Here is an 18,514-nt window from a genome sequence, read left to right on the forward strand (position 1 = left end):
ATCCCTGAGGTACACCAACTGACAGTGGGATAGAAGTAGAGGAGGATCCACTAGAGTATACACTAAAGATACACTGGGAGAGATAAGAAGAGAACCAGGAAAGAACAGAGCCCTGAAATCCAGATGAGGACAGCGTATCAAGGAGTAGGCTGTGATCAACAGTGTCAAAAGCAGCAGATAGATCAAGAAGGATGAGGATAGAATAGAGACCTTTGGATCTGGCCAGGAACAGATCATTGGAGACTTTATCAAACGCTGTTTCAGTTGAATGAAGGGGGCAAAAGCCAGATTGAAGTGGATCAAGAATAGCTTGAGATGAAAGAAAGTCAAGGCAATGGCGGTGAACAGCACGTTCAAGTATCTTGGATAGGAAAGGGAGGAGGGAGATGGGGCGATAGTTGGAAGGACAGGTAGGGTGCAATGAAGGTTTTTTAAGGAGTGGTGTGACTATGGCATGTTTGAAGGCATCAGGAACAGTCGTAGTGGACAGTGAAAGATTGAGGATATGACAGATAAAAGGGATGACAGTAGGAGAGATAGTGTTAAGTAGATGGGTGGGAATAGGATCAGAGGAACAGGTAGTTAGTTTCTAGGAGCAAATAAGATGTGCAGTTTCCTCTTCAGTGATTTCAGAAAAGGAAGAAAAGGAGACAGGGGTTGGAGGGTTGAGAGAATGGACTAAGAGAAGGAGAGGTGGAGGTGACCTGGTTGAGAATTCAAGTTTAATCTTGTGAACCTTATCATGAAAGAACTCAGCCAGAGTCTGGGGGGAAAGTGAAGGGGGGGGGGGTGGAGGTGAAGGCACTTTGAGGGGAGAGTTCAGTGTGGCAAAGAGACATCGAGGGTTTGAGCCATGAGAATTTGTCAACCGGATGTAATAGTCCTGTTTGGCAAGTAAAAGAGCAGACTGGAAGGAGGTCAGCAAGAATTTGAAATCTATGAAGTCAGCATGGGCACGGGATTTCAGCTAAAGGCGTTCGGCAGAGCAGGCACAGGAACGTAGGTAGCGGATTCTAGAGCTTAGCCAAGCCTGGGGTTTGGTACGTTTTCCTTAGACACAAATGAACCCATGTACACCATCAAATCTTCTCTAACCCACACCATATATGCACCACACATTTCCCCTTACACAAATCATAGCACGCAACTCAAAGGTGCATGGCCATGGGGGGGGGGGGGGGGGCATGGGTGGGTCAGAGGCATTCCCAGAAATTAGGCGTGATGTTATAGAATACTTGGATTTGCGCACCTAACTGCCATCAGTTGGACACGAGCATTTACACCAGATTTTGGTAGGTGTAAGTGCTCTCACATAAAGTTAGGTGTGAGAAGTGCAGCAAGCTCCTATTCTACAAAAGATGCTCTGCAAGGAGTGCCCTTTACAGAACACTTTCTTAGCGTGGATTATAACATTGTCTACTTACTGAATGTGGCCCATCCTACCTTCAGAGATACCCCCCCACCCATACAAATCTCATCTTCCTTTCAAACCAACTCTGGACACACACACAAACGCACATCTCCTTCACTGGGTTTCAGAAGGTCCATGTTGATATGCTTAAAATCCTCAGGAGCCATCATCTGACAATTTGGTATTAAGTTTCACCTCTGCTGATGACACCTACAGTATCTGTGCGTAGCGCTTGGATTATATCTAATGCTCCTGTTGGGAATGTTAATTCTTACGAGCTCATGGAATTAATTTGGGAGTTAGCCAATAGACTCTGCCTTAATAAGAATGTTTTATATACGGCCAGGTCAATTCCTGTAGCTGATTCCTTCTATATTTCTATAAATGGCTTTTGTTACCAGTCAAGAAAGGCTTGTCATTTTGGAATTATAGTTAACTTCCAACTGAATTTAATTTCTTGGGTGACTAAGACTGAAAATGCATGCCTGTCTGGATAGAGTAGGCCAATGATCTGTACGCAGTACTTGAAAATAATTCAAAATGCAGCTGCATATTTATTAGCTGGCTCTGGGTAATGGAATTATCTGTCAGAAAAAAATTGCACACTGGCAAATTCCAGCTGACAATAGTCTGTTTTGCCTTTAGGACTATAGTATGATCCAGGTCCAGTTTTCTCTTTCTGAGCATCACAACCATGACTGCATATTCCTAGCTAATCTCTCAGTTCCAGAAAGGCTTTTTTTCCCCCTTAATGTTTCCATCTGTGAAAGAGGCATGGTTCATTCAGATCCATCAGAGACTCTTCTTGTGTTTTTGTTCCAGTTCTGAGCAATAAACTTCCTAATGAACTTGATTGACTGACTGACTACATCGCTTTTCATCTGTGAAAGTTTGTCACTCATGCATATGAGCCCTTGTTCTTGTAATCTAGGGAATTTATGTGGCTTTTGTTATTTTTCATTTTTAGATGCCCAGGTAGACACCTAAGTATTTACTTTTCTATATATAACAGGCTCAAGCCTGCTTTGTTTTTGTTTTGTATTGGATTATTATTCTTATTATTATGTTCCTTGCCCTGAACACTTTTTCAATTGGTAATACATTTTAAAACAAAGAGAATGTGTAGAACTGAACAAAATTGACTACAAATAAGCTAAACATTCTTTTGAAAGATATGCTCTTCACTTTATTTTTTCATGGGCTATACCATGCACAATCGGGGCCTGCATCTATTTCTAATCAGTTCAGTACATTGACTCTTGAAACTTCCTGCATACTAACTACTAATTCAAAGGTCTCCAGGTTTCATGAATAAAGAAGTAGCCCTATGGGAAACATTACAGAATGGCATAAAGATTGTGATACAGACCCTTTCTTTTTGTACATGCCTGTTTTATTATTAATAAGCCAAACGGACTTTAAATTAGGACCTCTTTCCACAGTATGAAATTGTAGCCTCCCTAAACAATTAAATGGTGCATTGCCTCAAGTGAATTCCATGAGTTATATTGCAAGTTGCATAATTTTTTTGTAGTTGTTGTTCTCTTGAAAGCTAAGGAGAATTCAATATGACATTTCAATTAAGTGTGTGTGGGAAGAAGATGGGCTTGTAATTTAGCTGTAGTCAAGTATAATAAATATTTCTAGAGTTATTGTGCTTATGATATACAATTATGTAAAAACAGAGAAGATTTTGAGAGAAAAAGCATTACAGTGCAATCCGCTTAAGTGCAAGGGTCTGGGACCAAAGAAATAGATGCAGTTAACCGGAGCGTGCACTTAACCGTTGTGACCCAAAGAAGCTTGATATCTGATAAACATATGTACAGTACTGTTTATTATACGTACAATATACAGTCTCCATTAACTGACGTTAGGCTTTCTTGAAGTAATCAGTCATAGTCCTCTGTACGCTATTTTGTCTGTGAGTTCCAAAGACTACGTCTGCCAGATGGTAAAAACTGTCATAGCACTGACATCCAGTGGCCTCCAGATAGGCCCGCAATGTGTTGAGACTCTCTAGCACACTTGTAAAAGTGACAGGAGGCTGTTGAATTCCGTCAGTGTGTGCCTCGCTGTTCATTTCATCATCTGTTCCATCATCAGCAGTTGCCTGCGTGTAGGTGCATATCTCGACATCAGTGCAGTCGTCAGCTGTTTGTAGATCGTAATCAACAGCTATGTAGTGATGAAACTCCTCTTTTTTTTTTTTTTTGTTACATTTGTACCCCGCGCTTTCCCACTCATGGAAGGCTCAATGCGGCTATTCAGTAACACAGGCTGGGATGGGATGTCAATAGCCTGTTCATCTGATGAGTTTGCAACAGCTGCATCTGTTTCGTCACTCTCCACATCCTTAATAAAGCTTGCCCACCTGTAGCAATTCACAATGGTTGCCTGTGTAACATGATTCCAGGCTTCTTTCTGCATATGTAGGGAATCCAACAGTGATAGATTATGAGCCAGTTCAACAGCAATTTTATCCTTCCCAGATTGGTCATCCATAATGCTCATCAGACGACGCAGCACAAGAGCCCAATAATGTTTTTTGAAATTGACTATTATGCCCTGATCGATAGGTTTGATCAGAGAGGTAGTGTTTGGTGGCAGGAAGACCACTTTGATGTTAGACAGCCTGACATCATCACTGTGTTCAGCACAATTCTCACAAAGCAACAACATCTGACGCTTTTGTGCCCGCATTCTAGTGTCTAACTTCTTTAGCCACTGCTACCAAATTCCCCCGTCATCCATGAATTTGCATTAGCCTCATATGACACAGGAAGTCGCTTAACATTCTTGAAGCAATGGGGCTGTTTGCTCTTTCCAATGACGAGTGGTTCCAACTTCTCACTCCCATCCATATTGCAGCAAGTGTTCCATCAGGAATCGCTCACCAGTAGAGACCATTTTCGTCAGCATTGAAAATGTCACGAGGTGCAAACTCATTCAAGATGGTAGGAAGAACTGAAACAACCCAATTTTCAGCACCAAAGTCATCAGCGTTTTGTTTTTCACCATGCTGTTTCTTGAATTTTATGTTGTTCCTCTTCTTCCATCTTTCCAACCATCCAACAGTGGCTCTGATTTCAGTTAGTCCAAGACTTTTAGCTAGCTGATTAGCTTTCTCCATAAGCAGTGGACCACTGACAGGAAACTGTCTGCTCCTGACTTGAGAAAACCACCTAAGAAGAGCATCTTCTACCTCCTCAGCTTTTTCCACCCGTTTTCGTTTCTGTTGTGTATTTGTATTGTTTTGCCAGTCTTCCAGAAGCTGGTCTTTCTGCTTCAAGTTACATGAAATTTGACTGGGATTGACACTATATTCTTTAGCAATAGATTTTTGACTTTGTTTGTTTTCTAATTTTTTAAAAACTTCTATTTGTTCAGCCAGTGTTAGTCTTACAGTTGCGCAATGATAACGACTCCAGTGTACACTCTAAGAACTTTCTTTCACTTATTCTGCCTGTGGCAGTTAACCAATGAGATTTAAAATTTATCGCCCCTTTGTCATGTGCCAATCGGCTTCCATATTCCGTGCATGCGCTTATACGGAGTCTTTCCTGCAGAGGAGTGGTCTTAAACCATACATATAAGCGAATTTTATCAGTGGTGCGCTAAACCGAAGTTTGTCCCCATAGAAATTGATGGCGCCAAAACGTGACCAAAGTACGGCATGGAGTTAAACAGAGCATGCACTTATCTGACGTGCACTTAAATTGAGTGCACTGTATTTGATTCACCCAGTTTGCCGACTGGTGCCTGTCTTCTATGTTATCCTAGTTCCAACTTGCTCTGTGATTTTTCCTACTTCTGCCACTAAGGGTTCTTGGTATCTGGCACGTGCTTCTTTGAATCCTGACAGTGTTTTGATGTCTTCTGTTCCAGGTATTCACCATCTCCTTGTGGAAAAAATATCTTCTTATAGCTCTTTGATGCAGGTTGTCAGTGGGATCTAGTCAAAGAATTAGCTCACCTGCCTGAAGATGCTTAAATCTGGCCAACTAGGGAAATTACATGTGGGTAACATTGGGGAACAGGGTTTGGTTGGGGGAGGAAAATCAAACAGCAAAATTGATGTTTTGGGTTACTGAAAACTAAATTCAGTGCCCAAACCTAGGTGCTGAAATGGCACACCAAATTCTAGAAGCACAGATTTTTGCAAACCAGGTCAAAGCTACTATTATTATTATTACTATTAAACATTTCTATAGCGCTACTAGAGTTACGCAGTGCTGTACAAATCAACATGAAAAAGACAGTCCCTGCTCAACAGAGCTTACAATCTAAATTGGACAGACGAACAGACAGCTAGGGGTGGGGAAATTGCAGTGGTAGGGGTGATAAGTGAGGGTGTTGATTAAGAGAGTCATGGTTAGGAGTTGAAAGCAGTAGCAAAGAGGTGGGCTTTAAGCCTAGACTTGAAGACAGCCAGAGACTGAGCCTGATGTACTGGCTCAGGGAGTCTATTCCAGGAATAGGGAGCAGCGAGATAGAAGGAACGAAGCCGGGAGTTAGCAGTGGGGGAGAAGGGGGACGACAGGAGACATTTACCCAGCGAACGGAGTTCACGGGGAGGAGTGTAGGGAGAGATGAGAGCTGAAAGGTACTGAGGAGCTGCGGAGTGGATGCACTTGTAGGTCAAAAGCAGAAGTTTGAACCATATGCGGAAGCGGATAGGGAGCTAGTGAAGCGACTTTCATTCAGTTGAAAATATACTTCACCAAATCCTCCTTTTCCTTTCTTGGCTTCCTCCTTTCTAATGAGGTCCATCTATCAGGGTTTGTTATGTTTCCAAGATACTATATCTCTGCATATTTTGCTTGGTGTACTCCTTTTCCATTTTGAAGTTGTATTCAAATGTTTTAAATGTTTAATGTGTTTTAGCCAGCTAGCCAAAATGCACCATCATAAGGGTCCCTTTTACTAGGCTGTGCTAAGCACTAACACACACCTAATATAACTTAAAATGGCATATCTCAGATGCACTCAGACGTGGTGCACTAAGTGCCAAATGTGCATGTGCTAACAGCACCTTAAAACCTTTTTTGGAGGGGATGTGTCAGGGGCCAGAGAGTTGGCATTCCCGCACTAATCTACTCTAGTACATGCTAACTGATTAGCACAGGAATATCATATGAGCCCTTACTGCATACAAAATTTGTGGGGGTATGTGCTCATGCAGTAATTGTTTTTAAAATGACCTTGCACTGACCCCCAGATTCTATATAGCACGTCTAGTGTTCCACAACAAAATCCAAACACATTCTGTAACAACGTGCATAACCTAATTGGCTTAAGAAGCCAATAAGCGTTGTTAACAGTACTTTACAAGCAATAATGAGTACTAGTTGGCAATAATTAGAATTTACATGCACAAGTCACTAAGCGTATTCTGTAACGCACTGCGTCTAAATTTCAATGCGTGCAGGCAAAAGGCATGGTTATGGTTGGGGAAATAGGTGTTCTGTGGGCATTCCATAATTTATGCGCATTGTTATAGAATATGGCCCTCAGCACCTAAATCTACACATGGGGATTTACACCACATTTTTGTTGGTGTAAATGGAGGTGCATAGTTTTAGGCAATAGTATATCAACCAAGCATATTCTATTTACCGCACCTAAGTATAGGCACCGCTTATACTACTACTACTACAAATCATTTCTATAGCACTACCAGTCGTACGCAGCGCTTCAAAATTGAACATGAAGAAAAGACAGTCCCTGCTCAAAAGAGCTAATAAAATATGCTTAGGCAGAAATGTTTTCTGTGTGGATTTTCTAGGCACCATATCTGGCTCTAAATGGCAAGATTAGAAAATGGTCATTAACACAAAAACAGAAAATTGGCCATTTTACAACTGCAGTAAAAATGACCTTAGTGTACTGGAAAAACCTGTGTAAGGGCATGCTAAAGTCACTGCAGCTTTGTAAAAGGACCCCTAAGTTAGGTACATAAGTATTGCTACACTGGGACAGATCAAAGGTCCATCAGGTCCAGTATCCTGTTTCTAACAGTGGCCAATCCAGGTCACAAATACCTGGCAAGATCCCAGAAAAGCTCAATACATTTTATGATGTTAATCCCAGAAATAAGCAGTGAATTTTCCAAAAACAATTTAATAATGGTCTCTGAACTTTTCCTTTAGGAAGCCGTCCAAACCCTTTTTAAACCCCGCTAAGCTAACCGCCTTTACCACATTCTCTGACAATGAATTCCAGAGTTTAGTTGCACGTTGAGTGAAGAAAAGGTTTCTCCAATTCGTATTATATTTACTACTTTGTAGCTTCATCGCATGCCCCCTAGTCCTTGTATTTTTGAAAACAGCATAAAAACGATTCACATTTACCTGTCCCACTTCACTCATTATTTTATAGACCTCTATCATATCTCCCCTCAGCCGGCTCTTCTCCAAGCTGAAGAGCCCTAGATGCTTCAGCCTTTCCTCATAGGGAAGTTGTCCCATTCCCTTTATCGTTTTCATTGCCCTTCTCTGTACCTTTTCTAATTCCTTTATATCTCTTTTGAGATGCGGCAATCAGAATTGAACACAATATTTGAGGTGCCATCGCACCAAGGAGAGATAGAAAGGCATTATAACGTCCTCACTTTTGTTTTCCACTCCTTTACTATTAATACCTAACATTCTGTTTGCTTTCTTAGCCGCAGCAGCACTCTGAGCAGAGCATTTCAACATATCATCAACAATGATGCCGAGATCCCTTTTTTGGTCGGTGACTCCTAACGTGGAACCATGCAGTATGTAGCTATAGTTCAGTTTCCTCTTTCCCACATGCATCACTTTGCACTTGCTCACATTAAACACCATCTGCCATTTAGATGCCCAGTCTCCCAGTCTCGTAAGGTACGCTTGTAATTTTTCACAATCTTCTCGCAATTTAACAACTTTTAATAACTTTGTGTCATCAGCAAATTTATAGGTGTCTTATATATTTAGGTACAGTAGGTATATCTCTGTGTCTGGAGGGCTTACAATTAAAAACAAATTGAGTTATGCCTTGCAGTGAAAATGCACTCCTTAAAGCCATGATTGTTATTCCCAGACCATGAGGGGTCACCAACAGGTCAGATTTTCAGGATATATCTAAGAATATGCATGAAGGAAATGCATATACAAGGTTTTAGAGCTTGTTCTCCACGAGCTTCATGTGACCCTTTGTTCTTGAGGTTCTCAATCTACTGAAATAAGATCTGCTGGCAATTTATTGAAGACTGTTTAATATTGGAATATTTTTTTTTAATTCTTTCCTTTCGTCCTTTTAGATGCACTGGGAAGGGCGTAAGCACCATGTATGGAAAAAACTCCTTATGTGGTGGTCAGGTCCCTCCCAGTGCATCCCAGGATGCACAAGGAAGGAGCTGGGTACCGCCATTTTGTTCTGGGCAGGCCAGAGGCAGGAGGGAGGAGGCAGTCCTCCTGCCTCAATTTTTAAGATATGTAGAGGGGTCTGGGGGGGTGGGGGTGGAGAGAAGGAATCCCACTAGACCACCAGGGCTTTACACTAGTGGGTCTGTCTGGAGCCCACCAAGTTGGGATGTTGAAGGTTGGTTGGGGTTTGGGGGATGTTCTTGGGGAAATGGGAGGGGGTCCATTGGACAACCAGGGATTTTCTGTGTTCCCAGGGGGCATGGGGGGGGGGGCACTGGACCACCAGGGAGTTTTTGGAGATGGAGGGGGGTCACTAGACCACCACAGAGTTTTGGGGAGTCCAGTGAACCTCTTTTTGAGCCCCCCTACACAACTCAAAAAGCTCCATGGTGGTCTATTGCCAACCACTGACAGGTGCTGTCTGCACATATGCAAATTACCGAGTTGCAAATAGATGCACAAAGAGAGATCTGTGCATCTCATTTGCTTGGGATCCCCTTTGTGCTTTGGTTGCTGTTTGTGACTCAGTAAATTTTCCCATGGCACCTGTATTTAACGAGTGCTCAATGTCCATTATTTGTATTTGGCCAAATAATATTTTGCATTAGTATTTGGCCAAATAGTAAAATGCGCTATTTGGTACAGGTCTAAAAATGAAAGCACAATACTAGTAAGGCAAACTCAATAATCTGTTGAGTGTAAGGTAAAAAAAAAAATTCAGCAGCATTATCTGGATTGAAAATCACTACAGACTGTTCTAGTACTATTCAGAGTGACACAAGATAAGTTATCATGCCCCTTCATTGTACACACAATGGTATGTTAAATGACACAATTATTTTTTTATGACTACAAATTTTTTTTGAATTGCATTTTGGATTCACATTTATTATGTTAAAAGTTTGTGCATCACGTTTTAGTCAATTCATTGCTTTGATCAATTTTACCAGGATGGCTTTTAGGGGTCCTTTTACTATGCTGCAGTAAAAAGTGTTTTAGAGCGCTGTTATTCAGGTTTTTCCCATGTGCTAAGGCCATTTTACTGCAGCTGGAAAATTGCTGATTTCCTATTTTTTCAATTAATGGCAATGCACAAATGTTGGCAACAGTGCACATCCATTAAAAAGAGTTATCATGTGAGCACTTACTGACACCAAATTTGTAGGCAATAATCTTGCACTAACCAGTTAGTGTGGGTTAATGCAGATGAGCTAACAGGAACGCCTACTCTCTGCCACCAAATATTCCTTTTCCAACAAAAAATAAAATATAATTTTTTGCATGCAATTAGTATGCACCAATATGCAAATTACTGCAGGATGCCTGAGCATGTCCCACGGTAAGCCATTTTAAACTGTGTAATGCATGTGGTAGGGATTACTGCAACTAGTAAAAGGACCCCTTATTGCACTGTGAGAACAGCGTTAGCATCACATCTATGTTATTTACATAGTAGATGATGGCAGAGAAAGACCTGCACGGTCCATCCAGTCTGCTCAACAAGATAACTCATATGTGCTACTTTTTGTGTATAACTGACCTTGATTAGTATCTGCCATTTTCAGGGCACAGACCGTAGAAGTCTGCCCAGCACTAGCCCCGCCTCCCGACCACCAGCCCCGCCTCCCACCACCGGCTCTGCCACCCAATCTCCGCTAAGCTTCTGAGGATCCATTCCTTCTGAACAGGATTCCTTTATGTTTATCCCACGCATTTTTGAATTCCGTTACCGTAGGGTCTGTATTTGAATTCCGTATTTGAATGTTCTAATACGTGCAGCCGTAACATAACAAATAATAAAAGAAGCAAGGTGAAATCAGAGATCAAGTGTTTATTTCAGTAGGATTTGCACAGTGGAGCCGTGGATTATTCATTTTCAAATTTAAATCACTACTCAGCTGAATATGAATCGAATTGAATACAAGTATTTGGTACAGACCTAGAATTTTGCTCCTGGGTTTCCTAATCCAGAATCTATTTTTTATTTACCTGAAGATCAGCCATATTCATGGGGTCTTTTACTAAGCGGCGCTAATCCAGAACTACGGCCAGGCTGCTGCAGCAGCCTGGTGGTACTTCCCAACCCCAGTGCGTGCCATTTCCGATGCTACAAAAATATTTTTATTTTTGTTGCCCCAATATTTACCTGGTGGTAATACTGGCAGTTACTGCTGGGTTAGTGTAAGAGCCCTTACCGCCACCTCAATGGGTGGTGGTAAGTGGTCCCCCCCCCCCCCCGAAATGGCCACAAGGCACGTGGTTCACTTACCCATGGCCGTTTCTTTAAAAAAAAAAAGTCTTTCACCCGCTGTGGTAAAAGGGGGCCTCAGCACACGTCCAAAACATTACCACAGCTTAGAAAAAGGGGTCCTCAAATGAGATATGCAGATAAGTTAGGATACCTAAATTCAGAGAATTGTTGAATATTGCCATTATATGGATATTGGCAGAGATCAGCACCATACACAGATATTAAGAACTGAGATCCAGATATCAGCCAGAGCTGCAAATCTCTCTCATGAATATTCATTGTGGAAATCCTGAAAACTTGATTGACTTGGAGTGCCTCCAGGACCAAGTTTGGGAACCACTGCTACAATGAAACACCAGCTACAAACTCTTGCCTCCAGCTTCAGGCTTCCAAATTGTAGAAACACTACTTAACTTCAGGTCCCTACTTTCCGTCTTACAATTTGATTGATTTCTGTAACACTGTAAAAACATTTTCAATGAAAAATCAACTGAGGAACAAACTGGAATATAGGCAGATTCAGAGATATAGATCGTGATGCATTAGATTTCATAGGACGAGCTTCTGTCAGAGTTGGAATCAACAATAAATTTTGCTAGATGAGTGTTCAAACACTTAAAGGGATTCTAGTTATAAAAAATATAGTTTGCTAATTAGAGGCATGATAATTCATGTATGTTTGCTTTCTGATCTTTCTAGGCACAGTAGAAACTTTTAAACCAAAGTAATTATGAACAAATTATAACAGATGGCTACATTGCGACCTCTGGCATTTTAATAAATGCCTGTCTGAACATATTAAAAACTTTTCTCAAAGTTACATTTTCAAAATTCATTTTAAATGCATGTGAAGGGCCAGATTTCCTAAGCATTTGTTGAACAATGGGGAAATGCCAAGCCCTTAAAGAGGAATATAAGATGTGTCAAAACTATGTTTTCTTCAGTAGGTAAAACTACAGCTGAACATTTTATAATAACACAGAAAATGAATTAGACTGATAAAATTCATATTTTGGGCCTGATAGCAGCTCTTATTTAGGTTGAAGCAACAAAGTGTCATGGTCAGATTTTTAGCAGCACTATTTAGGTAACTGCTGCTGCTGCTGCTGAAAATCTGGTGTGACAACCTTGGCAGTATCTGAGTAGTGGCGGGACATTCTGGGGGTGGAATCTGGTTGGGTATGAGAGTTACCTGAACATCAGATCATAAAAAAGCTATACTGGGCTAGACCAATGGTCCATCTAGCCCAGTATCCTGCTTCCAATAGTGACTAATCCAGATCACAAGTACCTGGCAGAAACCCATTAGTAGCAACATTCCATGTTACCAATCCCAGGGCAAGCAGTGGCTTCTCTCACGTCCATCTCAATAACACACTATGGACTTTTCCTCCAGAAACTTGTCCAAACCTATTTTAAACCTAGGTACACTAACCGCTGTTACCATATGCTCTGGCAGTGAGTTCCAGAGCTTAACTATTCTTTGAGTAAAAAAATATATTCTGTTTGTTTTAAATATATATCCATGTAATTTCATTGAGTGTCCCCTGGTCTTTGTACTTTTTAAAAGAGTGAAAAATCAATTCACTTCTACTCACTCTACACTACTCAAGATTTTATAGACCTCAATCATATCCCCCCTCAGCCGTCTCTTATCCAGGCTAAAGAGACCTCTTTAGTCTTTCCTCATATGGGAGGAGTTCCATCCTCTTAATCATTTTGGTCTCTCTCTTTTGAAACATTTTCTAATTCCACTATATAACTGAACCGAATTGAATGCAAGATTCAAGTTGAGTCACACCATGGAGCAATACAGAGGCATTATAATATTCTTGGTCTTATTTTGCATTCTTTCCTAATAATTCATAGCATCCTGTTTCAGGGTGCACACTGTACAGAAAATGTTAGTGAATTGTCTACAATGACATCTAGATCTTTTTCTCGAGTGCTGACTCCTAAGATGGATCCTATCATCAGGTAACTATAATTTGGATTATTCTTCCCAATGTTCATCACTTTGCATTTGTCAACATTAAATTTCATCTGCCATTTGGATGCCCAGTCTTCCAGTTTCCTAAGGTGTTCCTGAAATTTTTCATAATCCACATGTGTTTTGACAATTTTGAATAGTTTTGTGACATCTGCAAATTTAATCACCTCGCTCGTCATTCCATTTTCCAGATCATTTATAAATATGTTAAATAGCACCAGTCCCAGTACAGATCCCTGTGGCATGCCACCATTCACCCTCTTCCATTGAGAAAAATGGCCATTTAACCATACCCTCTGTTTTCTGTCCAATAACCAATTCCTAATCATCAGGACAATGCCTCCTATCCCATTAATTTTTAATTTTCTATGGAGTTTCTCATGAGGAATTTTGTCAAAAGCTTTCTGAAAATCTAGTTACAGTACATCAACCAACTCTTCTTTATCCACATACTTATTTATGCCTTAAAACAAATGAAACAAATTGGTGAGGCAAGACTTCGCTTGGCTGAACCCATGCTGACGTTATCCCATTAAACCATGTTTGTCTGTGTGTTCCTTAATTTTATTCTTTATAATAGTTTCCACTATTTTCCCTGGCAATGAAGTCAGGCTTACCAGTCTGTAATTTTCCCATTCACCCCTAGAACTCTTTTTTAAATTGGCCACCTTCCAATCTGCAAGTACAATGGACAATGTTAGCGACAGGGTACAGATCAGTAACAACAGATCAGCAATTTCATGTTTGCATTCTTTCAGTACCCTAGGGTGTATGTCATCTGGTCCAGGTGTTTTATCACTCTTTAACTTGTCAATTTGGCTCAGTATGTCTTCCAGGTTCACTGAGATTTCTTTCAGTTCCTCCACATCGTCACCATTGAAAATCATTTCTGGTACAGGTAGATCTCTTACACCTTCTTCCGTGAAGACCGAAGCAAAAAATTCATTCAATCTCTCCACTATGGTCTTGTACCTCCCTGAGTGCCCCTTTTGCTCCTTCATGATCTAATGGTCCCGCAGATTCCCTCACAGGCTTTCTGCTTCTGATGTACCTCAAAAAGGTGTTACTATGAGTTTATGAACTCTATATTAAGAGTTTCTTTTGGGAAGTTTTTATGTCGATGATTGTTTACTGCCAATATAAGCATTTGCCTGGGTGTTCTGAGGCTTTTCTTCCAAAAGTTTATGGGATTTGGTGGAGGTATTGTTCTATGTAATTATTCCAGTAGCACTTCACACTGCCTTAATATTTTTTGTTGAAAAAAATCATTATCACTTTCATCATTTTGTAAATTTCAGGTTTATCTAATCAAAAGAGTTCAAAAAGTGTTACAATAATTTAAGGTGTACATTTTAGAAACAGTGCAATAAAAAACAAGGACTGTGCATGACCAAAATAAAGTTTTGTTGACCTTTGTTTTAAACCAAGTTTTAGTGATTAGTGTAGTATTTGTTTTTCAAGTGTTTGTACACATTTATGTTTTTTGCTGCATTGTGGTGGCGATTCCATAAGTGAGCAGTTTGTTTCAGGTGTGCCGATGTGGCACAGGGAGCACGTATCCTATAACGGAATCTGGCCATCCAGAATCTTTTATAGAATATAAACATAAATTGGAACCTTGCTTACAATTTACACACCATCAATTACACAGTCATAGAGCTGGCATAAGTAAGGGTATGTAAATATGACAAGAACATGTGTAACTTACAGTATTCGGAAAGTTACTTATGTACGTGGGAGACACACCCATGCCTTGCTCATGCTCTGCTCACATGTACACCCCCTTACATTTCCTTTAAGAACTTTAAAAAAGCTCTGAAAATCTGACTTTTCGAACAGGCTTTCAATTAATTGCTTAAAGATGGAAGAGTTGGGTTGTAATATCTCACTGTTAAATCCTCCCCTCTCCACGGTCCTTTATATACTGTCCTCCTCGCCTCCCCCCTATCACCTCTATTTACCCTTCATCTTTGATTGACTGTGCTACTGCTGAATGATACTATCCTATCAAATATTGTAGTTATTTTCTGAATTTTCTGTTTTTAGCCTTAAGTTAGCTTGGGAGGTATAGTAAATGCAAATAAACTGTTAACTATAGAATAGCACTTACCCCCATCCTGTATATGGCACCCAGAATTGTGTACCCAAATTTGTGGACACACCCAAGATGAGCACACAAACTGAGTAATGAGCTCTATAACATCACTAATTAGGTGCTAACAACCAACTGTTGAATTTAATTGGCACTCATTAAAATGTGTGTACACATCAAGCTGCATGCTATTCTATAAGGCATGTTGCCTAACTATACTACTGCATAACTCAAAAGGAGGCATGGCCATGGGCTTATCAGGGGAATTCTAAAACGTTGTACACGGAATTACAGAATATGGTCTCAGCACATCTAACTTGGGTGCCAGCATTTACTCCAGGTTTCAACAGACATAAGTCTGGCGCCTAAAGCTAGGTGTGGAAATTGGCACTAAGCACAAGGTTATAAAGGGTGTGTACCCTTTATAGAATTGCACTTAGCATTGATTTCTTCGGCATAGAATTTTAAGTGCCATTTACTGGATCCTGCCCTTAGGGGCCCTTTCACTAAAGGGTTGCCACACGGCAACCCGGAACCACCACAAGCCCAACGCAGGTGCTGGTGGTAGTTCTACCCCCAATGCAAGCCATTTCCAGCACTACAGAAAATTGTACCATATTTTTGACTGCAGCAGTTACCCGGCGGTAATCCGTGTCCTGCCCAGTTACCACCGGGTTTGTGTGGGAGATTTTACTGCCACCTCAATGGGTGGCTGTGCTCCCTCCAAAATGGCCATGCAGAAAGTGTGAACATAAGATCATAAGAGTAGTTATACTGGGTCAGACCAATGGTCTATCTAGCCCAGTATCCTGTTTCCAACAGTGACCAAGCCAGGTCACAAGTACCTGGCAGAAACCCAATTAGTAGCAACATTCCATGCCACCAATCCCAGGGCAAGCAGTTGCTTCCCATGTCTATCTCAATAGCAAACTATGGACTTTTCCTCCAGCAATTTGTCCAAACCTTTTTTAGACCCAGATATGCTAGCTGCTGATACTACATCCTCCGGCAAAGAGTTTCAGATCTTTACTATTTGTTGAGTGAAAAAAATATTTCCTCCTATTTGTTTTAAAAGTATTTCTATGTAGCTTCCTTGAGTGTTCACTAATTTTTGTAATTTTGAACAAGTAAAACATTGATTCACTTCTACTCGTTCTACACCACACAGGTTATTGTAGACCTCAATCATATTTCCCTTCATCTGTCTCTTTTCCAAGCTGAAGAGTGCTAATCTCTTTAGCCTTTCCTAATATGAGAGGAGTTCCATCCCCTTTATCATTTTGGTTGCTTTTCTTTGAACCTTTTCTAATTCTGTTATATCTTTTTTGAGATACAGCGACTAGAACTGAATGCAATACTCAAAGTCAGGTCATACCATGGAGCAATATAGAGGCATTATAGTATTTTTGTTCATATTCACCATCCCTTACCACATGGCTGTTTCTTTTTTTCCACCTTTTTACCCACTGCATTAAAAGGAGACTCTGCACAGCAAAAATACAAGCTGCCACTAGCGTAGGGCCCCTTTTATCACTGCTTAGTAAAAATGCCCTATAGTGCACTTGCATAGGTAAAGGGTGCATAACTGCAGACATGTAGTTATAAAATTGCCCTTTGCATATATATAAGAACTTTTTGCATGTGCAAATTGTGCCTATGTTAATTCATAGGCATATATATTCACACAATTAAAGTTTTAGGCACCCAAATGAACCAACTCTCTGTGCCTAAATGCAAACCCCTGACAAATAGATCAATGAGACAATGACATGGAGATAGACAAATGAAGTAAACAAATACTGAATCAGAATGATACTATACATTTGAATGAAGGAAGTGTTTCCTTGCCTTAATAATGAATGGCATAATACAGAGAGAAATGCATATAGACCAAGATCTAAGATGGAAGGGAATATAAAGGAAAAAGCTGTAAAGTAATTCAAAAGAAGGTTGTATGAAAGACAATAAACTGAAAAAAAGAGCAATAGGTCTAGGAGAAAGAAAGATAGAAGCAAAGTAAACATCCAAAATAGATAAGAGTGAGTACATCTTGATTTGTTTATTATGGGAAAGCGATTGAAGTATAAAAGGTAAATTTTTCTCTTTTGATTTTCCAAACAAGTCAGATATGTAGTTTCAATTCTGTTTCTAATCTCTTGAAACTCTATTATATGATTGATCATTGTGGGCAAGAAATAGAAATAGAAGACTCGCTGCGTACGTCTAGTAGTGCTATAGAAATGATAAGTAGTAGTAGTAATCTCTCTCCTGGCTTGCAGCCTGCAAGGTGCAGATACCTAGTGGAAAGGAAAATAGAGGAAATAGGGATTTTCTTTCTAGCCCCACATCACCACATAAAGCAAAGAGAAGCAATCTCTACAAAGGAAAGAGACAGAGTGCAAGGTGACTGAAAGATGAAATGGGAAGTGACACTAAAAAGCTCTTTCATTATATGTTGTAATGTTTTAATGTGGAGAATATACATTATTAATGATTATCCCCATTGAAGAAAATAGGATGGATGGTAAATAGTGCACATCTTCTGAATTAAAACTTAAAACATCTCAGTGAATTGGCATCAAAGAGATGTAGAAATAGGATGTATTCTGAGTGGAGTAGGGTAAAAGAGGATTAGTGATCAAAAGGAGCTATATAGAAGGAAGGAGATGAGAGAAAGGGAAGGAGGGAAACAAGAAAGTGGGAAGATAGAGGTACTGAACAAAGAAATGGAAAGTAAGAGAGAAATATGCAAGACAGCAAAATGAAATTAAGAGAGAGGCAGGGATAAATTATAAATATCAAAGATGATTCCTCTTCCAATTATTGATGCCTAAACATTTAGGACCAGATTCTATATATGGTGCCAAAAAAAAATTGGTGCTTTTCTATAAACTTCACATAAAGTTAGGTGCACTTTATAGAATATGGGTAGCTCCCGTTGCTATGACTAAAATTTAGGCATGGATATAGCAAAAGAGAGAGAACGAAGTACAAACTCAAGTCCAAACAAAAAAACAGCACCACGGGCCTTTAAAAATGGAACACAGTTCTTTAATAAATAAACCTTGACAAAAAGACCCGACACGGGCCGTGCTTCGGTGACTAGCACCTGCGTCAGGGGTCACAGTGATGATGTGAAAAACTCGGGGAATAACTCGAAAATATTCCTCTACAATATATTATTCCTTACTCCAAGTCTCATATAGTAAAGACTACAAAGCAACAAGGCCTGTTTTTTTGTTTAAAATTTAGGCATGACTATTTACGCCAACTAAAACCTAAATGCCTGCGCCTAACTTAAGTGCAGATTAGGCATATTCTATAAGAGTGCACTTAATTGTTAGGAATGCCCACAACTCACCCATTCCCCTCCCAC

General features: G+C 40.2%; 1 long non-coding RNA gene across 1 annotated transcript; it reads right to left on the reverse strand.

Annotated features, from left to right (window-relative positions):
* Positions 1-3,353: 3,353 nt before the first annotated feature.
* LOC115460217 lies at positions 3,354-15,287 on the reverse strand. Its single transcript, XR_003940420.1, has 3 exons — positions 15,275-15,287; positions 9,449-9,452; positions 3,354-3,458 (listed from the first exon to the last, which is right to left on the reverse strand). It is a non-coding gene; the product is annotated as an uncharacterized LOC115460217 (long non-coding RNA).
* Positions 15,288-18,514: the final 3,227 nt, after the last annotated feature.

This window comes from Microcaecilia unicolor, chromosome 1, assembly GCF_901765095.1.
Source record: "Microcaecilia unicolor chromosome 1, aMicUni1.1, whole genome shotgun sequence".
In the NCBI taxonomy this organism is placed as follows: Eukaryota; Metazoa; Chordata; class Amphibia; order Gymnophiona; family Siphonopidae; genus Microcaecilia; species Microcaecilia unicolor.